We start from the raw sequence: 22,977 nt of genomic DNA, 5'->3' as shown, positions 1-22,977 counted from the left end.
GTTTCTTTGTGGGATAATGAAAATGTTCTTAAAAAAAAAAAAGTTTTTTGAGACAAGGTCTCTCTGTGTAGCCCTAGCTGTCCTGGAACTCACTCTGTAGACTAGACTGGCTTCAAACTCACAGAGATCTGCCTGCCTCTGCCTCTCGAGTGCTAGGATTAAAGGTGTGTACTACTACCACCCAGCTAAAAATGATCTTGAACTTGTAGCAGAGGATGCACTAAAAATAATTGGATTGAAAAACTTCAATGGGAAAGGAGCTTGGCAGTGGAAGGCATGCTTAGCTTCACAGCATCAAAAACAATAGATGAGGAGATTAAATTGTATGTGAATTGTTTCCAAATGAAGCTCTGTTGCAGGGAGGGATGCTGAGGATTGAGTATCAAGAGAGCATTTTTTAAAAATGAAAAGGAATTGTAGAACAATATAATAACTTGTTTTTCTGTTTAAAAATATCTGAAATCTGGACTGGGGTGTAGCCCAATGATGGATTATAATGTAAAACATAACATATGTATGTGTTCATGTGTTCATGTGTGATTATGTATGTATTCATGGGTGCATCTATGTGTATGTGTTCGTATATGTATCACATGTATGTATGCATATGTTTGTGCACTGTATACATATGTGTACTCTTATGTATGTATACATGTGTACTTTAATGTATGCACCAGTGTGTGCATGTGTTCATTCATGTGTGTGTACATGTTTGTTTATATTTGTGCTCATGTGAAGGAGTTCACATATGTGCATGCATGTGTGGAGGCCAGAGCTGGATGTCAGGTGTCTTCTTCAATCACTCCCCATCTCATTTTTGAGACAGGGTCTCACTGAGCTTGGAGCTCACCCATAGATAGACTGATCAACCAGACCCTGACATCCTCCTGCCTCCTTCCGGCCAGTGCTGGGATCACAACTCCCAGGCCTGGGCTCTAGGGATCTGAACTCAGATCTTCATTCTTTGCAACTGAGCTATTTCTTCAGCCCTCAGGCTCTTCGTTTTAAGAGTAATTGTTAGCTGGAAAGCTGCTGAAGGGCTGTCGGGGGATGGATTAGGCTGGACCACCTAACCCCATAAACTAATTAGACCAACAGAGAGAAAAAAGTAGAAAAACAGTAGCTTTCAGAAGCAGCCAGGCACAGTGGCTCACATCTACAACCTCGGCATTTGGAAGACTGAAGCAAGATGATTTCTGTGAGTTCTAAGCCAGCTTGGGTCACAGAGTTAAAACCAGACAACAAAAATGAGCCTCCAGATTTGATGAGACCCTGTGTAGTCTGGGCTGACTTCAAACTCATAATCATTGTGCCTTGGCTTCCCGAGTGCCAGGATTGTAAGCACACATCACCACTTTTACCCTTAAATAATTTATTAAATTCTGTGGTGAGAAGTTAGGAATGACAACTTCCAGTATCTTGGAGGTAGAGGAAAGAATAGGAGTCCAAAGTCATCCTTATCTACTTGGGGAGTTCAAAGTCATCCTCAGCTGTTTGGGGAGTTCAAAGTCATTCTTGGCTACATGAGATCTTTTCGTTGTTTGTTTGTTTTGTGTTTTTTTTTTTAAATAAAAAAAGTAATAAAGCATTAAAGAGCGGAGGGTATTGAGAGAGAGCTCAGGGAATAAAGGTGATTGCCACAAAACCTGATGACCTGAGTTCAATCCTCAGGGTCCACATGATGGAAAGAGCAAACCAACTCATGCAAGTTGTTCTCTGACTTCTACACAGGCACCATGGCATGTGTGAGCCCACACACATGTACACCCATGAAATAAATGTCCATTTTTAATTAAAAAAAAGGAAAATAAACTTACTTTAAGCACATAGTTCAGCAGTGTAAAGTATATTTCACATTTTCTATAATAGATGAGGACCCTTTTAATAGCCTCCAGTCACTCAGAGGGCTGGAGTAGTGTGCCATTCCTCAACAGCAGCAGACTCTTTAAATTGCAACTAAGTAAGAAAACATCATAAAACATTTAACATAAAAATGAAAATACATGCAGATCAGCTTTTCTAGGAATCTCATCTAAACCAGGGCTCAGAAGCACAAACGAGATCAAGTGCAAAGACTGAGTCTCAGGCCAAAAAAGGAGTGAGGGCAGCTGGCTGCTCCCTAAGGCTTTGTTACTCTTGACAGCGTGAAGCACAAGACTGCTTTGGTCTAAGCCAGGGAGGCTGAAATTTTGGTTTCCAGACTGGGTGCTTTGGAACCCTGATGTCCAGGAATATTTGGGGTTGGGGGAGGGGTGAGAATGGGATCAAAGACACTTTTCAAACACTGCAGTAATGACAAAGCCAACAGGCAGGGCTCAAATAACAACAGCACCCAGACCTGAGTTTGAATCTCCCTGACATAAAAAGCAAGGCTTGCCATGTGTGATTGTAACCCCAGTGCTGGAGAAGGGTCAGTGACACACAGATCCAGAGAGCTTGATGGAAGAAATGGGGAGCTTCCAGTTCAGTACAGAGCCTGTACATACACTCCCACCTGCACACACACACACACACACACACACACACACACACACACACACAGACAGAGAGAGAGAGAGAGAGAGAGAGAGAGAGAGAGAGAGAGCGAGCAACTATGTGCCACATCTTTCTTGCCCTTCACTAAAAGATGCAGAGCCTAGACAGAACATCCCAGTTACTGGCAGATTTTACAATCAGAGAACCATTCTGTTCCTATGAACCTGTAGAGAGGAAGGGGCTCCAGAAACAACACTGGATATATACTTACCTTAGAAAGAGTTCACTGAGCCCCCCAAATAAATTATACCAGTAATAGTTGTAATAGCTGCAAAGCCATATGGAGTGATAGTTGTTCTCTTATTTAATCTCATAGATAGATAGATAGATAGATAGATAGATAGATAGATAGATAGATAGATAGATAACAGAACCCTTAGAGATGGCTAGGGTATAGCCTAGAGGTGGAGCACTTGCCTGGCATGCTTCAGGCCCTGGGTTTCCATTCCCCAGTACCATAAAACACAGTGATAATGCAAAAAAAAAAAGCACATTCAAGGCATGAGAGTGTAGTTTAGAAGTGGAGCACTTGCCTAGGATGCCCTAGGCTCTAGAGTCTATCCCCAGCATTGCAGAAACACTTGTTTACAAATGAGGAAACTGAGGCACACAGAAGCAAAGTAGGTTGTCTGTCATTTTAGCTGATCACTGAGGCATCTGAAGAAAAGGTTTTGGTTTGTTTGGTGTGGGGGGGTATTTTTGTTTTATTTATTTGTTTGTTTGTTTGTTTGTTTAGGATTTTGAGGAGGTGCCAGAGAACCTGAAGACAGAAAGAATTTCAGTCATGCAGAGAACACATCCTGCCTCTGTTCTGGCAGCTTGGAAATTCAGGATAACTCAGTTTATTGTCAGAAGGACTTGCCTCAGCCTGAGCTTAGAGCCTGAAGTTTTCAAAAGCTGATACAGGAAGAAGTATCAGGAGAGGCATGGGGAGGAAGGGAACAGTAAAGCTGCAGCTGCCAGCCAGGCACAGTAGCACACACCTGTAGTCCCATGATAGAGGAGGTGGGTTTGAGGCAAGCCTGGGCTACAAAGAGAGACTCTGTCTCAAAACAAACAAACAAATGGACTGGGATGTGGTTTAGCAGCAGAACACTTGCTCAGCATGCACAAGGCCCTACTTCAAATCCTAGTACCAACACAAGATGACGGTTGGAACCAGGGAGCACAATGGCAGCAGAGACCCCACAAGGGGGATTGAAGTAACATTTAGTCTTCTAACACCTGTCCAGCCTCTGTGGCCTTGGCACTGGCCAGTTCTCTGGCTCTGTACAGTGTGAGAGTTCAGCAGGACTACTCTATGCCAATATCCACCTTCTCCCAGGTGTGACATCAAAAGGAAGTCCAAACACTGCCAGATATCACTCCCAGAGGGCAAACTGTCCCCAGTTTGAAACAAAAACCATTTTTTGGAGTCAAGATCTCACGTAGCCCAGGCTGGACTCATCATTATGTAGCTGAAAATAACTTTAAAGTTCTCCTGAGTGTTGGGATTACAGATGTGTAAATAAATAAATAATACAGTTTCTGGGGTGCTGGAAATCAAACTTGGGGCTTTGTGCATGCTAAGCAAGCACTCTACCAACTGAGCTATATTCCCAGCTTAAATTTATTCTTTTTTGTTGGTCAATGTTTAAGGTGCTGGAGATCAAACTCAGGGCTTGCACATGCTCAGTATGTGCTCTACCATTGCACTATATCCACCAGGCTCTGGCACAAGCTGGTCACAAAGTAGCAATCCTCCTGCTTCAGCCTTCCAAGTGCTTGGAGTATAGGTGTAACCACCATGCCTGCCCCCACCCTACATATTGCCTGGATTTTAAACAGCACAGAGATAAGAAATAAGTTCTTAGAGCCCAAGCTGCAGCTCACTAAGCCAGTCAGTAGTGTCAAGGTCACATCTCTATCCAGAAAGTCACTCAATGAGCAAGAGAGGGAAGAGAATCTTAAATGCACTAGTTCTTCAAACCTGTGCCATCCCAGGAGGCCTTTGGGGCTGTAATGTTATTAATCATCACCACTTAGCCCTTTCATCCTTTTCTTGAGATAGGATCTCACGTAGCCCAGGCTAATCTCAAACGTACTCTGTAATCAAAGATGGCTTTGAACTCTTTTATATATATATTTTTTCCTTTTTAATAAATATTCTTATTTTATAATTATTTTAATTTTACATATCAGCCACAGATTCCCCTATCCTCCCTCCTCCCACCCCCATTCCCACCTCCTTTGAACTCTTGATTTTCCCACCAAACACTGGGGGCCATAGGTGTTTCCTGGTTCATGTGGTTCTGAGGATGGAATGCAGGGCTTTCCATCTCTATCAACTGAGTTACATCTTCCACCCAAGGCCTGCTACTTATTGGCCATCAGACCAGGGGTGTCCCATATCCATCATCTCGACTGTCTTATGAAGGTTCTATGACGTGAGCATCACTTATATCCCCATTTTCCTGTTACCACAACTAAGGTCATAAAAGGTCAAAAAAATAGGCTTGACCCCAGATCTAACCATCCTTCTACTCTCAGCAGTAAACTCTTCCTCACCCGCTGGCCCCAGTGCCACTCAGCTCCCCCCCCCCTTCAGCTCCCCCACATGGCACCTCCTACCCCCTAGCCCCCTCAGCACCTCCCCACCACCCCTAAGTCCCTCTACCTCCCCCCCACCCTTAGCCCCCCAGTACCTTCTCACCTCCCCAGCCCCCCACACTTCCTCACCACCCTCAGACTTCCCCAGCACCTCCCCACAACACCCAGACCTCCAGGGTACTCCCCCAGAAGAAAGAGAATATGAACCTATCCCTTCACAGTTGCTTGGTGACACCCCCAACTCGGGGGCATCCCAATGGCTTTTCAAGCTGCTTGGGAAGGAAGCTCTTGTGAATAGTGAACAGTTGAAGATGAGATGGCTGTCTCTCCCACCAAGAGAAATTGGTCGTGAACTGGGGAGATAACAAAGTGCTTGCTGTGCAGACAAGAAGACTTAAGTTAGAGCTCCAGAAACTGTGTTTTAAAAAGAAAGAAAAAAAAAACTATATGTGGTGGCATGTACTCATAATCTAGCCCTTGAAGTGGAGGGGAAAGACAGATCTTGGGGGCTCAGGGCCAGCCAGTCTAGCCTACTTAGAAAGTTCTAGGCTGGTGAGGGCCACTGTTTCCAAAAGCAAGATGGATGGTACCTGAAGAACAACAGCCATCTCTCTTTCTCTTTTCTCTCTCTCTCTCTGGCTCTCTGTCTCTGTCTCTCTGTCTCTCTCCCTCCTCTCTCTCCTCTCTCTCTCCTCTCTCTCCTCTCTTCTCTCTCTCTCCTCTCTCTCTCTCTCTCTCTCTCTCTCTCTCTCTCTCTCTCTCTCTCTCTCTCTCTCTCCTTTCCCTCCCTTCTTTCCTCTGTATCTCCCCAGCACACACACACACAACTGAGGTCACTCCTGTTCAGGGCCTTTAGGCCCTCAGAGCCCCACTGTGCTTTGCATCTCACAACTTAGGTAGAACAATGCTTAAAATAAATGTTGAGATATAGGCTTAGTTGGTTCTAATAGGCATCTGCAGTCCCTTTCCAGGACCATTTAAAGACAGTGTGCTGTCTATTCACCTCTTTGCTGAGGACTCATACGATTATCCAGGAAGGGAGTATACAAGCCAAGAATATATACAAACTAAGCATCCTTTAACCCCAATGATTCCAAAGCTCACAGTTTTTTGAGGGCCAATATTGTACAAGCAGGAAAATTCATATTTGACTTCATATAACAGGTTACAACTAAAATGTAGAATTAAAAATATCACATATGAGCTGGGTAGTAGTGGCACACACCTTTAATTCCAGCACTCAGGAGGCAGAAGCAGGTGGATCTCTGTGAATTTGAGGCCAGTCTGTTCTATAAAAAGAGTTTCATGACAGCTAGAGCTATTACACAGAAAAACTGTCTCAAAACCACACCAAACCAAACCAAACCAAAACAATAACAAAACAAACGAAAACCCATTGCATACAATGACTGTCCAGCCATCTGCATAAAACAAAGATGAAACATCAAGATTTGTGTTCACAGTTGGATGTGATGGCTTGTACCTTTAATCTCAGCACTTGGAAGACAGAGGCAGGAGGATCTCTGTGAGTTCAAGGGCAATCTGATCTACAGAGAGTTCCAGGAAAGCCAGAAGTACATAGAGAGAACTTGTCTAAAAACAAAAACAAAAAACCCAAAACAACAACAGCGAAAAGATTAGTGTGCTCAAAGTTGGGTCTCATTTCCAGGATATCTCATTATGTATAAGCAAATATCCCAAAATCAAAAAGAAAAATTTGGAACATTTCTGGTTCTAGGCCTTTCTGATAAGCAACAGTCAACCCATACATGGATACTCCCCCAAACACTATTTATACATGGTGGCATGGACCCAGTATATTTTTGTAAGAGTATATATTTGGTAAGATATACTTCCACACAACAGAATACTATGCAGCAGATAAAAAGAAGCATACAATGATATAAGGATATAGAAAAGATAGTGAAGATTTGTGATAAGGTGAAAAAACGTTTTGTAGAATTCCAGAATTTGCATAAAAAAGGAAATTTGACTTAGAATAATTTTAGGATGACATATAAGAAAGTTTGTTAGGAGTGCATATAGAGACAGGCAGAATGGAGGGAGGTAAAAAGGACAGAAAGATGCTTATCTGGAGTCAGAGGAATGGCTAGGAAGACCCTTGGTGATCTCAGACACTTCTGAAGTTCCCTATCATTGACTGCATGCTTCACTAGCAGAGGAGCAGGAAGGTACAGTTATCCTTTGGTTCATTTCAGGACCACTTTGGACAGCACAATCCACATATGTTGAAGTCTCCTCCATAGAAGCTGTAGTGTTTGCACAGAACCTTGAGCAACCTCCTCTCTTCCAGAGTGATAGAAACAGTTCTTGTGCTGCATAACTTAGGGATAGTGACAAGAAAGAAGGTCTGTATGTGTTCAGTACAGATGGTGTTAAAAACAAACTTCCAGTCCAAGGTGCCCTGGATTCATCTGTGGGGACCCATAGCACAGAGGACAAGTTCAAGTGGACATGAGTAGAACAGGCCAGGCCCCTACCCTCTGTCAGCCATTCTGATGAAGATGGGTCTCTGAAGCTCTGGTGAGTCACAGCAGCCTGACCTCCCCCTGCAAGAGTGCTTGGTGGTTTCCTCCTCTGTGGTCTCAACACAGACAAGAGTGCCTTCAACGGACTGGAGAGATAGCTCATAGCTCAGTGGTTAAGAGCACTGGCTGGTCTTCCTGAGGCCATGAGTTCAATTTCCAGCACCCACATGACTGCTAACAACTGTCTATAGCTACAAGGTCAGACACCCTCACACAGACATGCATACAGGCAGAACACCAATGCACATAAATGAAAATAATTATATATATATATATATATATATATATATATATATATATATATATATTTTTTTTTTTTAAAAAGAGTGCCTTCAAATTCTTGCTTGCCTTTCTCTAGCTTTGTGCCCCATGGTCCTTAGGCCTGTAGGTCAGTGTGACTAAAGATCATGGTGACAGAAAGAGAAGGAGAAAGCAAAGGGGCAACTGTGAGACCCAGGCAGGCTTCTCCTGGGCACAGGAGATCCAAGAAGACTCTAAAGAGGATAGAGTGATCACAAATGGGCTAGTCTACTGGTCAGGAGTATGCTAGTGACAGAACCTCTGTCACTTCTCAGAGCCCAAAGAGGAACTGGGTATGCAAAAAGATTTACACAAAAGGAAAATTCTGGATGAGTTTCTACTTTTAGGGAAAGACCACATTTTGGACTTTCTGGTTTATTGATACTGGCTGTGTCACACAGAGCACACTCCTAAACATCTCTGGTCATATTGCTATAAATGACCATTGGCTGAAATTTGCAAGAGTCAGCCTTGTGTCAAGCCCTTCAAATGAGTCATCTATCAGAAGCTCCCAAAATGGCAACCCTTAGGCTCTGGAGTCACAAGAATCTTGGTTTGTAGGCTCCCATCTTTTATAGACAGAGCAAGGTTTTCAAAAGCCACATTTATGAAATAGAGGTGATGACTATTAGTTCCTCCAAAGGGCTACTGTGAAGATGCAAATTTTTTTCTTTCTCTTTTGTTGCAGCCCTGGAGATTGAACCCAGGACCTTGTATATGCTAGCTAAATGATCTACTTCTGTGAGGACTAAGCAAGTGCTACCAAAGCATTAACATACTGTCTAACACACACTGACTATTCCCATCAGTCCCATTTTTGCAGATGGGAAAACATATTTTTTAAATAAGCTCTCCAGGTAACCCAGGCTGGCTTTGAACTCACTATGTAGATGAGGATGACCTTGAACTTCTGATCTTCCTGCCTCACCTCCCAGATGCTGGGCTCACCATTAGGCTGGATTTTGATTTTTCTTTCTTTCTTTTTTTCCCCAGTGTCGTCTAGGATGGCCTGAACTTGCTATGTAGCCCAGGCTAGCCTCAAACTCCCAACACACCTAGCACAATAAAGTGCTTGGTACCTTCTGACTCTGATAATTTGACATGGGGCATAGTTTTCTAAAAGTATAATCTATATTCTATTTCCAAATTACTTGGTGGTTCATCAGGTTTCTGATTAGATGCACAGAAGAAAAGAGATAATTTCCACCAGAAAATAAAACTTCCACATGAGGAGGGATAGGAAAAAAGGAACCTCCACTTCTTTCTAAGTGTCTCCCGGTTCCCTGCAGGGGAAAGACAGAGAAGTCCCCAGAGTCCAAGTCAGCCAGGCTGCAGTGCAAGGCTGAGTGATTGGCCAGGAGGGCTGGGGATGGCCTCATGGAAAACACTACCATACATGGGCATGTCTGCCTCCAGCCCAGCCTCCCACAGAAAAATAATGATAAATCCATAGTGACTACCTTGTACGGAAGAGAGGCTCTATTTCAGATATGATAATAAAAATCCATGGTGTTTATGAAGCAAACCCACAGGTTTCTCCAGGGTGGCTCAGCACAGGCATGTCTTGGGGTCTTGGGATGGCATCACCCTAGCCTCACGGACTTGCACCACACCCTCATCCCACTCTGGAGCAGTCTTTAAATTTGTAAAAGGCCAGTTTAATCTTCTTCAAAGAGTGATAAGTGTTTGTTTTGCTTGAAGCACTGGATCCACCAGAAACATGAGTCCAACAAATTTTGGTTTTCAGTAAAGAGAAAAGAGGCCAGGGTCATGGTATAAACTTGGCATCCAACAAACTGGGAAATGGGTTTACAGTACTGGTTGGTTGTGTGACCCTGAGGAAATTACTTAACCTTACTGAACTTTGGCTGTGTTATATACTAAACAGGTTCACAGTGTCTTTGTGATGAGGTGGATGTAATGATTAAAAGAACCCAATTCCATTTAAATGCTGTTAAAGCACCTGACTTGAAAGAGTGCCATTGACAATAGCATAGAAAGGAAGGTGTTCCCTGCCATGCCAGACTTTCGGACCTGCATAGCCAATCTCTTTTTCTTTAAGCCAAGTCTAAAAGTGCATCTTGAAGTAAACTGAAGAGAAGAACCTTATTCATCAAAGGAAACAGAATGAGACAGAGCGGTTCACTAAACACGGCCATGCTTCCTTTCTTTTCCAGCAAGCACAGCGGCAGCTCTCCGTTCTTAGTGGTAAAACCAAAGCAGCCTAGTCTGGCTTTCTAAAAACTTTCTCTTGTTCTCTGACAGGCATAGCTTTGAAGGGTGCTTTCCACACACATGGCAAGACCCTCTAATTCTGAACAGCAGAACTTTCTCCTGCTAGTTCCTCTGACCTGACTGAGAGCAACCTTCCCACTGAGGAGCCCCCAACCCCCAGTACCTGCTCACTTGATTCACCTGTGGGTGGCAGCTATCCTGGGCTATTCACCTGGGTATCCGGGACCCGAACATCAACCTGGAGAAGAGCTCCTTTGTTAATTCACAGGGTCTGGGTTCTGGAGGGGAACAGAGCTAATAGAAATGAACCTTAACGACAAGTAGCCTTGTCTACCAGGGACTACCAACAGCACACCCACCTAAGCAGATGGAACACGCTACACACAGCCTGTGCCCAGGGATATCAACACTCTCACCCATTTTTGGTGGGTTACTTTGTGCGATGGTCAGCGGGTTATCCATCCTATGACTTTCTAGTTAGAATAACCTGGGGGTCTGCTCCCTGCCCCCCAAATGAGATTTGAACCCAAGACCCACAGTGCTTTCACCACTGGTGCTAAAGTAGGCTATTTGGTTTGTTTTTTAGATTCTAGCATACCTGGAACTTCCCCAGGGGGTACCGCTCATCGGCAACATTGGTTTCCAGGGGAAATCATGGAAGGTCTAGGATGACCCTGCACCTGGCTTCTTCCCACTTCCCATCCTTATAAGACATGACAATTAGGACCCCTGGAGTCCCCACTCCCAGAAAGATGCTCTAGAGGCCGCTCTATCCCACCACCCAGACTTGCCCCTTATGGGACCACTTCTACTTACAGATCTGCTACTGGGGGGCTAGCGGGAGGACACAGGGTGGAGAGCTCGGATCTGGCGCTGGTCCCAAGCTGGGGCTGTCCAAATCTTTCTCTGCACCTCGGACGCCTGGCTTTATAGAGCCGGCTCTCTCCGAGGGTAACAAGGGGAGGTGGCCGCCGGGAGGGGTGGGAGGGTCCTCTGCCCTTCGCGGCGCCCCCTGCAGGTGAAGACCAGAGCCGCGGGGAACCACCTGGCAGAGGCGCAGGGGGAGCGGGGGCGTCTGCCAGCGCACAGGCCAGCAGCCTCAGCCCTCGCTCCCAGCAGCCGTCCAGATCCTGGGTCCCTAGAGGAAAGGGATCTGGTACACAGCGTCTATAGGGAAACTTGAGAATTTCTCCCCTCAGTCCAATTCCGGCTGGATTTTAACCTCTTCGTGTCCACACTGGGAACCTGACACCTCCTTCTCTTCTCCTCATCCCCCACTTCCTTCGCCCGCCACTATCTAGATCTGGGCCCGCTGTTCTGAGCAGAAGGCAGGGAAAGGGTTTTTTGTTATTTTGTCTTCTTTAAAAAAATTTTTTTTAAACTCCGCAAAGTGCAAGGCAGGATATCTTACACCCTCTTGTGACTGCTGGGAATGTCTGGGAAGGGGAAAATTTTGCTTTTCCGAACTTGTCCTCTGCAGTTCCATTCACTCTACAACTAAAATTAAATATAATCCCAGAGTGCCTGGGACCGATAACGTGGCTCCTCTGAGCCTCGTGTCCGCCGCTGAAAAGTGGGGTGCTTTGGAGAAGAGAGCATTGTGGCATTTTTGGAGGAGGTGTGTTACATCCTAAGAGAATGTGGGGGTACTTTCTGGCCCCACAAGTTTTCAATTGTCCCCCTTCACCAAGGGATTTTGTCCACTTAGCGATCCCAATCTCTCTCCTTTGGCCCTGTGTGGACCTAGGTCCGTCTCTTGTCTGACTTGACACTCTCTTTATCCCTTTCTTTCTAGCTTTGACGATTTTTTTCTTCTGTCTCTATGATTCCATTTGTGTGTCTCTAAACACACAACTAACTCTCTCTCTCTCTCTCTCTCTCTCTCTCACCACATCACACCATCAGGCCATAAAAGGAAATCGAGGCAGGGCTGGCCCCACTCCAAGCTGAGGAGGCCTAGCTCACCGCGAGGACCCTCGAGGTCGAAGGCTGGTCCTCCCTCCTGGGCCTGGGCGGGCAACCCAAAAAGGGAAGGCGCGATTCTCGCAGCAGGAATTCCCTGTGCGGCATACCAGCGGGGCTCTGGCTCCCCCTGACTAAATATGGTCCAACGAAGCCGCCTGCTGAGCCTGCGGAGCACTAGGGGAACCCCAGTGCTCAGGCAGGAGCTCCAGGCCCACGGGCAGCCAGCAGCCAGCCGGTGCTCTGAACTTGGCCTGGCCAAACCTACCCCAGGCCCGCAGTGCTCAGTGGCCTCATTTAGCAGGCTAGAAAACTGAGTTGCCTGAGGGTCCGCAGCATGCTCAGGACCTTTTAATACCAATGTTCACTCTAGGGAACTGGCCGCAAGGTTAAGGGAGGCCTCTGGGCAGAGTTGTCTGAATGGGAATCTGCTAAGCCTCTTAATAGCAGCAGGACCATGGGCAAGTAACTGTACCTGCTCCGCCTCAGTTTCCCTGTCTATAAAAAGGGGAGAATGCCCAGCTCCTTCCCATTTTTCGTAAGCAGTCCTCGTAGCGGTGGGAAATTAATACACTGCACCTTTGTAGGCCCTAGGAAGCCCAAGAAAGTTGCACCAAGCTGGCTGTGGGATATAGAGGGCCACACAGCCTCCCCTTGGCTTTGCACACAGTGATCTGCGTCTCAGCCCCTCTAGACCCCTTCTGCATCCTTCCAGTACCAGTTCACCTGCTTCTCATCCTTGAAAACGTCTGGATCCTGGTCCTCCCTGTCCCTACCCCCACTCCACTGCCCAGTGGGGCGACACAGAGCAGAGCCAAGGACAGCAGCTTGGCTGGCCCTCTGCGGAGGTGGGGGAGGAGCCCTCCAGATGATGGACGAGGCTGCTTCCCCAAAGCTTCACAGCTGCACGTAAAAGGAATGGAAACCGTCCCTGCGCCGAGCTCAGGAGAAATGGAAGGGGGAAGCCCAGGGCCCACTTGCACCTACCCACTCTGGAACCAGCCCAGAGCTGGTCATCCCAATGATAAGAAGGGCACTCCTGCAGCGGGCCCAACAGTCACTTCCAAGGGGCACAGCTGATTTTTAAAGGACTGTGTGAATTTTGAAATGAAAATGATTTCATTATTAAGAAGAGACTGGGCCAATAAAATGGCTCTATGGGTAAAAAGCACTTGCTGCCTAAGCCTGACCACTTGAGTTCCATTCTTAGGACCCATATGGTGGAAGGAGAGAACCAACTGTCGGGGACACAATATTCTCTCTTTCATGTGTAGCAGTGGCACAACTCCACCCCCAATAAATAAATGCAATGAAAACGTTTTTAAAAATGAAGACTGCATTGTGTATGTATCAATCACAGGTGTCAGTTCTCAGGAGCCATCCACCATAAGATCTATATAGATCTGGTTGGCCTAGAACTGTCTATGTAGACCATGCTGGCAGCAAACTCACAGAAATCAGCCTGCCTTACAAGTGCTGGGACTCAGTGTGTTCATTACCACATCTGACATTGCTTTCGTTATTTTCACTTTGTTCTCAAGACAGAGTCTCTCACATGGGCCCCAGGCTTGGCTGCTTAGGCCATGTACTCTGGCCAGTGTAGCAAGGTTAATAGAAGAGCTGGGATTCCAACCTGGGCTGGCTGATAGAGTCCATTCATGGTGAGGGGTGATGGTGCTTGTGTATGTATATATACATATTCTTGTGTGTGGAGGCTGGAAGACAACATTGGGTGTTTTCACCAGTTGCTTCTCCACTTTAATTTTTGAGACAGTGTCTCTCACTGAGCCTGGAGCTTATTGATTCTGCTAGGCTGCTAGGCCAGACAGCAAGCCCAGGGATTCTCCTCTCTGACTCCCCAATGCTAGGATTACAGGTGTGCATTGCTACACCCAGCTTTTTATATGGGTGCTGGAGATCAGGTTCTCCTGCTTGAGTGGTTAAGTACTTTATTGACTGAACCATCTTCTCAGCTCCATTTACGTCTTTCCCCCAGGGGTGGAGCTTAAATCCTGAGTCTTGCTCACCCCTCACTGTGAATGGACTCTATCAGCCAGCTCTTCTATTAATCTTGCTACACTGCCCTTTACTTCTGGGCATTCTGGGTATTAGGTGTAAAGAAGACAGAATTTCCCCCTTCTTGGCAGAGACAGTGACACAAGAATGAGGACCTGAATCCCATTTCTAGCCCTCATGTAAAGAGACAAGGGAGTGCCCAGAGTGCAGTGACCTTGCAAGCACTCTACCGCTGAGGCTCAGAAGCCTAATCTCAGCTCTGCTAAGCACTAACCAAGAACCTCTGGGGTTATCCACATCCTTATGTGCCATTGTCTTAGGAAAAGCAAACAACAGGCTCTCTGCCTTCACTACCTTGCTGGGTTGTTAATGACTGTGCTGGCCTTGTATAAACCATCCGTGTCCTCCTGGCATGCTTGAACAGCACCCAAGGACAGTATGTTCATTTAACAGTCACTTAATATCTGCCACTGTGAGAAGTTCGGATATCTGAAGTCTTCAGAAGGACCCTGTTCCAAAGGCTTCTGTTTTGTTTCTTGTAGTTAAAAAGGTCACTTATTTTAAAAAGAATGAAGTCACTTTACAAAATGCTCCTTTCATTGGGTGATGTTGAATAAACTTTGTTTTCTGTAAGGGGCAGTTTAATGGGCATTTCCAGTGACTCACAAGACGATAGAGGGTGTTTCTCTTTAGAGTCTTTTTTATATACAGGGTCTCATTGTGTAGCCCTGGCTAGTTTGGAACTATGTAGACCATGCTGGCTTCAAACTCATAGAGATCCACTTGCCTCTGCCTCATGAGTGCTGGGATTATTATTATTTTAAAGCAAATAGTTTTAAATAGCTACTGGCTTCTAAAAGCCTCTAGCTTTAGGTAAATCAAAAATTGCATCCAAGCATGGCTGACTCCTGTGTGCGCTTCACAATTTAATTATTTAAAAGTGTACCAGCTGGGCTGGGGAAATGGTTCAGTGGGTAAGAATGCTCACTGCACAAGTGTAAGGACCTGAGTTTGAATCCCCAACACTCATGTAAAAAGTGGGGCATGGCAACATATACCTGTAACACCTGTGCTATGTGAGATGAAGCCAGGAGGCTCACTGAAGCTTCTTGGCTACTCGCCTAGCTCCAGCAAATTCAGTGAGAGCCTGACTCAGGGGAATAAAGCAGTGACAGGACATCTGACACCGGCCTCAAAAGTGCGCACTCGTGCACACACATACAACCAGGTCGATGTGACATAAAATCTGCCTCCTCGTGAAGAACCATCTTTCCTCACAAGCACATATCAGTGGGAACTGTCACAAGCACACTGTCACCCTCAGGATGATCCATTGAGTCTCTAGATAGAAGACTGCATCTGTTGTGCTGTCCCTCTTACTTATGTCCAATTCTGGTCTTCCTGTAACTGTAGATGATGACTCTGTTGGGAAGAGTTCATAATTCTCAGTAGTTTTAGCATTTTTATAAAACTAGACATATTCTGTATGGTGGTTTGAATAAGAATGCCCCCATAGGCTTGGTCCCCAGATGGTAGAACTAGGAAGGTTTAGGAGCTGCGGCATTATTGGAGGAAGTGTGTCACTGGGGTAGGCTTTGAGGTTTCTGCAGCCCAGGCCATTCCTAATCAGTACTCTGCCTCATGCTTGTGGATCAATATATAAGCTCTCAGCTACTGCTCCAGTGCCATGCCTGCCTGCATGCTACCATGCTCCCCACCATGATGGATATGGATTCTAGTCCTCTAGAACTGTAAGCTCCCAACAAATTCTTTCTTATATGTTAGTAATACCTTAGTAATGATATTTTGTCACAGCAATAGAAAAATAAGGCACTCATCAGAAAATTCTTCTTGGGAATTTACCCCAAAGAGATGAACTTACCTTCACACAGTCCTGTACATGGGCATTTATAGCAGCATTTTTGTTATTGTGTTTTTGAGATAGCTCTCACCAAGTAGCCCACATCTTTAAAACTGATCCTCATGTATCAGGTTCAGCAGCTTTATTAACTGCAAGCACCTGGATATAGCCAGGCCATTTTCTAGTAGGTGGACAGGTAACTAATGAAGAGGCAGGCTTCTGCACTAGAAAGAGCTAACAAGCCAGAAAAATATGGGAAAAACTTCATTGCACATTGCCAATCCTGGAAGGTGCAAATGGCTCAAGCCAGTGTCCAGGAAAAGGCAGGGGCAGGTGTCAGGGCACAGCGGCTGCACTGCCTATACTGCTACAGAGAAATCCTATTACTATGCTTTGTCAGTGACAGAGCAGGCTCTTTCTCTGTAACAACTGCAGCTCCAATCAGACAAAGACAATGGGAGAAGACAGGGCCTGTGGGAAGAGAGTGGAGTGCTCAGTGCTTCCTACTTCATTTAGCCAGGCACTTGAAATTTGTCAAATTAAACAGATTGTGTGCTTGTATGTAGAAGTACATGTATGTGTATCTTTTTATTTTTCTGAGACAAGGCTTCACGACTAGCCCTGGCTGGCCTAGAATTTGCCATGTAGACCAGGTTGGCCTCAAACTCAGGAATCTGCCTCCAGAGCACCATCATACCCAGAATTTTACTTTTGAGACAGGGTCCCTCATTGAACCCAGAGCTCACCAAATTGGGCCAACGAGGCCCAAGCTAGTCTCTATCTCCTCATCTTTGTGATAGCAGGAATCTGCAGCTGTGTCCAGTTCTTTATGTAGATGCTAGGTATCTGGGGACCTGAACTCCAGTCCTCATGCTTGCACAGCAAGCAACTTTCCCCCATCTCCAGGAAGTCTGGTCTCACTTTATTTGTAGTATTCCATACAGACCACAGTCCTCACATGATGGCTGCCACAAACATCAAATGCCAAGTGTCTGGGAAACAGTCTTCCAGAAGCCTTTAAGGAACATTCTCAACTGTCAGTACTCCAGATACTTGGCTTTTTGCTAAAGGAACTATCGAGTTGACATAATCAGCCAGGCATGCAAGTCATATACAAAAGTGTTCTTGCACATAATTATAAAGCTATCTGTTTATTCTACACAAATATATATGCTAGGCTTAAATTTATGATCTTCAGAAGCTAGCCCTGGGCCTGATAGGCATTTTTGTTTGACCAAATTTTGAATAGCCAAGTCTCCTATAATCATCTGGTTCTACTCCCATCCAATTTTTATGTGAATTCAAGTTTTTCAATAAACTTCTCTTGTATTTCTAGAAGGTAGCTTCTCCCAACCTCAAGAAACCCCCAGTAAGGTATCACTACTGTTTCTGAGGGCAGTCTGGTAGGTCTTCTAGGTTTGTGCTTTCTTCTTCAACACACCTGCTTTTTCTTTCTTGGGAGTTTTCAATGTCCCAGCTTAACCAGGCATGGTGGTGTACATGGTGGTAGTCACAGCACTCTGGAAGGCAGAAGCACATCTAAGAGTTCTAGGCCAGCCTGGTCTACATGGTGACACCCTGTCTTAAAAACAAATGTTCCATTCTACAAACCTTTTTAAGAAGCCACAGGAAGTAGACCAGCTAGTGTTCATAAACCCCACATGAAGAGACAGCAACAGCAGACTGTCTTCAATTCTATTTTTGGTGTTGTTTGTTTTAGAGATCATTAGGGTTTCTTTTATTTTTATGTATGGGTATGAGCATGTAAGTCCAGGTGCTCAGAGAGGTCAAAAGAGGGCATCAGATCCTCTGCAGGAGCAAAAAGTGCTAACCACTGAACCATCTCTCTAGCCCCTTGATTTTTTTGGGGGAGGGGGGAACATGGGATCTGGCTACACAGCCAGGTCTAGCCTAGAACTCCTGCCTGAGCCACCCAAGTACTTGGCTGGATTACAGGTGTACCCCACCATGACCTGGCTCTTCCTCAGATTTTAAGATCATAAAACCCAGGAGCCAGGCGGTAGTGGTGCACGCCTTTAATCCCAGCACTCGGGAGGCAGAGGCAGGAGGATCTCTGTGAGTTCAAAGCCAGCCTGGGCTACAGAGTGAGTTCCAGGAAAGGCTCCAAACCTACACAAAGAAATCCTGTCTCGAAAAAAAGAATATAAAACCCCAGGTTGGAGAGATGGCTCAGCAGTTAAGAGCATTGGTTACACTCTTCCAGAGGTTCCTGAGTTCAATTCATAGCAACCACATGGTGGTGGTTCACAACCATCTATAGTGGGATCTGATGCCCTCTTCTGGCATAAAGTCAATAAAGCACTCATATACATTAAAAAAAAAAAAAAAGGAACGCAAAACTCTTTAGTTGGATAATTAAAAAACAAAAATGGTAACACATTTTAAATAGAAAGCAAACCAAGATTAAAAATAGATGGTTTTCCTTCTTTCAAACATGTCAGATCCCCCAGGCTGTGACACAGACCCTCCAGAGTGAGAGTGACACTCTATTAAGGAATGGCAGCTATCAAGTGCACACATGTGCCAGTTCAGCCTTCAGTCCCTAGCTGCTCAGTGAGCCAGCTCCAGTCATCCTTGTTTCAGGGGTCCTCTCTGGATGACAAGATAGTGATATGACAGCCTCTACAGAGCTCAGCTGATTTTCATTAAGCAATCATTAAAAGTAAAACATTACCTAGGCATAGACATAGAGTCAAACACAGGAATGCATGTGACAATTCTGTTTATCTTCCATTTTGGCAATTTCACATCAATACCCAAAATTATAAACACTTGCATTTTCCTGTAATCTGGCCCTACATAACTGCAATTCCTGAGGTAGCACAGCATCCACAGCTGACACCTCTGAATATTAACCAAGTCCTCTGGGAGGATCTAATATTTGCACAAAGAACTTAATGGAATTCATAACTATAGTCAGTGCAGATTTAGAAGTGGAAATGGTGTATGTGTGTGTGTGTGTGTGTGTGTGTGTGTGTGAGCTTCAGGAATTGGTGGCCTAAGTGAGTTTGCAGTGCTAGAGGCTGAGAGAGATGCACTCTAAACCCAGGTTGTGATGAACACCCCGAGTCCAGAGACCTGTACCTGTTCCCAATGCTGAGAGCCCAGCACACACTTCTGAGAGCAAAGATGACAAATACCGCCAAGACAAGAAACAATGTTTGCACACAGACAGGAAACAGAGGTCAGAGTGACAACACTTGAAGACCAGGTCCAAAAGGAAAAACTTTCTAAAACAGAAAAACTGCCAATAAAGAAAATACTGAGGAGTCTGGTGTTGTGACACAAGGCTTAATCCTAGCACATGGGAGGCAGAGGCAGGAGGATTTCTGCGGGTTTGATGCCAGCCTGGTCTACAAAGTGGTTTTCAAGACAACTAGAGCAACTGACAGGGTGGTGGTGGTGGTACAGAGAAGGGGGGGGGAGGGGGAGGGAGGGAGGGAGGGAGGGAGGGAGGGAGGGAGGGAGGGAGGGAGGGGGAGAGGGAGAGGGAGAGGGAGAAGAGGGGAAGAGAATATGAATGAATGAATACTGAGGGGTTGGAAAGACAGCTCAGATAAGATTGGCTGATGCTCACAACTACCTGTGCCTCAAGCTCCTGGGGGACCCAGCACCTCTGTACCTACACACATGAACACCTATATACACACATGTGCATACACATGCACATACCTAAAAATAAGTATTTTAAAAAGATATATCAAAAATCCTATAGTGAGCAAAAAATAACACAATAGAAAAACCCTTATTTCTGCAAAATCTTCCAACAAATTAACCAATTTAGGAATAACTTTGAGGGTGATCATCAGATTGCAGTCACTACCAACTAAATATGATTCCAAAGTCAGATATGATGTGCAGTCTCTCCCCTGAGAGAGAGTTAACAGAGATTAGTGACTCAGGAAGCCCAAGAAGCTCATGTAGCTTTGGTCATGGCTGCATTGTTGAGTCTAAGATGGCTACATTCATAAAGTCTCTGTAAGCCAGAGACAGAACTCTGCAATAAACAAACTTCCCCTATACTCTCCAAAGTTCCAAAGCTTTGACTTGTAAACAGCAGAAGGGTTACAGCATCAGCTATGACCTTGTCCACCACCACAATCACCATAGTAACATGCACACACCCAGAAACAAGGCCTCCACACCACCCCTGATAGTTCTACCAGTGGAAAGGCCCAGCCAGATTAGTAAGGGCTGCCCCAAGAACTATAAGCACCCTGCTTGACCTGGTAACAAATGTTCCAGATGCCAAAAACACTTGTTAAATATTGTGTCTGGCTTGTCCATATGAAGCCAATCACAAGTCCTACTGAAAACATTCTCTAAATCTATAAGAAGGTTGTGCTGGGAGAACTCAGCCTACGGAAGAAATGGTACACACAAGCACATATTCTAACAATGAAGCATTAAGAAAGAGTTAATTCGGGGGCTGGAGAGAAGGCTCAGAGGTTAAGAACACTGACTGCTCTTGCAAAGGACTTGGGTTCAGTTCCCAGCACCCATATGGTGGCTTACAACTGCCTGTAACTCCAGTTCCAGGGGATATGACACCCTCTTCTGGCCTCTGTGGGCACTGTATGCACTATACATAAAATTAAAATCTTAAAAAGATAAAGAGTGAATTTGTGAGAAATTATTGGAGGAGATCATGCAACCAAGGAAAATCTCCAAGTTAACACTGAAATAATTATTATATGGGAAAACCAAAACTATAAAATAGGAACCATAGGAATGGCATTTCAAGACTGTAAAATTGTCAAAGACAACATTGGACCCAGCCATTATAAGCCCTCATCAGCCAATTCAATAAAATGTATATTCTATACCATGCTTGCAAATTATGAAAAGGAATATGGACATAATACACTCCAATTTAAAGGGCTTCAATTTCTAACACCATGCATTCAAAACTTCAATTGCCAGTATATTATATGACCATTCTTTGTGTGTCTTTACTGGAAGTCATCATTAGTGGGGTGTGGGGGTGCTTCTGTTTGCCACCCTAAAACAGAACCATGTCCATGTTCTCTGATAAAACAAGAAAGAAATAAATAAGAAATGGGAGTCGGCACTATTCCTGGGCTGCTGTTGCATGGCTCTGTACTGCCTCTAGGTCTGGAGGTGTCCAGGTACCTATACCATGGCAGTGAGCTTTTTTGACACACACATTACAGGAGTAGGCACCCTTTATGTGTCAGCAATCTACACTTAGCTTGTCAATGTTAACAGGCTGTTCTTCCTTTTACTATGCTTTTAAGTACAGTAAGGAGGATCAACAGGAAATACATTCTAAATACATTTACATTTTTACATTGAAAGGAAAAACTGGAAATGGGCTCCTCTAAGACTGCAGTTTCAGATCCTCTTTACACAACAGGGTTTCTAAGAGTTTTGTAGTGGTAAACCCCTCTAAGGGAGTTTCCTTCATCACGTTCTGTATTAACAGTAATGTTCTCAATCCATCTTTGAGGAGTGAATGACAGGCGTCACCAAATACAACTCAAATTGATAACACTGCAAGTCACCAATGCCACTGACAGCAGTCCTCATCTCTTTTCCTGTGGCACACACTTGGCTATACATTGTTAAGCTGTGTCCCCCATGCTTGTTTATCTATGATACAAACTATGTGACTCTTATACTGTGCAACTCTTTTCAGGAAGGAGCCACTGATGGTAGCAGCTGTGTTCTGTGAAATAAGCCTGTGGCTATACTAGAAAAATCGCCTTGATAAACAGCAAAGTAGCATTTAGAGACAGAAGTGTAGCAGCTCTTATGATTTTCCTATCCCAAGAATAAAAACATGTAAACAAAAGTCGGCACCTCTGTAGCTGTCACTGTGTGCACAGGGAGCTCCACAAGGAGCTCTGGCAATGCCTACATGAAAGTTCTTGCATGGCACTTCTCCCAAGGCCTGTCCTGTCATGCGTACATTCTTTACAGAATAAAATAAACTCTCTGCTTCACTTAAAGCAAAATTTTAAAAGAATTATTTCCCCCTTTATTTTTTCATTAAATTCCCTAGTAGAAGCCAAACTGTTCTTGGGAAAAGAGCATTGTTATCTAGTTATCTAGATCAACATTAGACAGTGTCTTAGGGTTTTCACTGATATTATAAAAACCATGACCAAAAAGCAACTTGGGAATGAGAGGTTTTATTTCTGTGTACAGTTCCACACCACAGTCCACCACTGAGAAGTCAGGGCAGAATGCCACAGAGGGGTGCTACATACTGGCTTGCTCCCCATGGCTTGCTCAGCACCACCTGCCCAGGGGTGACACCACCCACAATGGGCTGCACCCTCCAACGTCAATTATTAATAAGAAAATGTACTACATGCTTGCTTATAAGCCAATCTGATGGAGGGATTTTCTCAATTATGAGTTCCTCTTCCCAAATGACTCTAGCTTATGTCAAGCTGAGAAAAACTAGCCAGGGCAGACAATAATTGAGATATTTCTTAAAAATAAAATTTTATAGGAATAAGTTCTGGTTTTAATGTCCTTGAAATACTTTTCAAAATATGAATGGGTTTTCCCACAGGTCTATGCACTTCTAGCTGAAGGAATTTTAATGGCAGAGCCTATGGACAAAGATCTGTACGTGTATTTTATTTCCAGTGCTAGGACTGAACCCAGGACCCACACGTGCATGGCAAGTGCTTTACTGGAGGCACATCCACAGCCCTTAGAGACAGCCTCTAAAGAAAAGGGAAAGAAGCACTTTTCAGTTTTCACAAACTTAACTTTACAAGTACATCCTGGCCTGGCGGTGGTGGTGCACACTTTTAATCTCAGCACCCGAGAGGTAGAGGCAGGTGGATCTCTGTGAGAGTCATGACAGCCTGATCTACAGATCAAAGCTACACAGAGAAACCCTGTCTCAAAAAACAAAAAAAACAAACCAAA

The 22,977-nt window shown here is 44.8% G+C and overlaps 1 protein-coding gene across 4 annotated transcripts in view; it reads right to left on the bottom strand.

Moving 5' to 3' along the window:
- Myh11 (myosin heavy chain 11) overlaps positions 1-11,208 on the bottom strand; it is a 114,091-nt gene extending 102,883 nt beyond the window's left edge. For all 4 annotated transcript variants that reach the window (XM_036195166.1, XM_036195163.1, XM_036195167.1 and 1 more), the window contains exon 1: positions 11,025-11,208. The gene's annotated coding sequence lies outside the window, so the exon portion shown is untranslated. The remainder of the gene's footprint in view (positions 1-11,024) is intronic.
- Positions 11,209-22,977: the final 11,769 nt, after the last annotated feature.

Source organism: Onychomys torridus, chromosome 8 (assembly GCF_903995425.1).
Source record: "Onychomys torridus chromosome 8, mOncTor1.1, whole genome shotgun sequence".
Lineage (NCBI taxonomy): Eukaryota > Metazoa > Chordata > Mammalia > Rodentia > Cricetidae > Onychomys > Onychomys torridus.
This window is presented reverse-complemented; position numbering and strand designations above follow the sequence as displayed.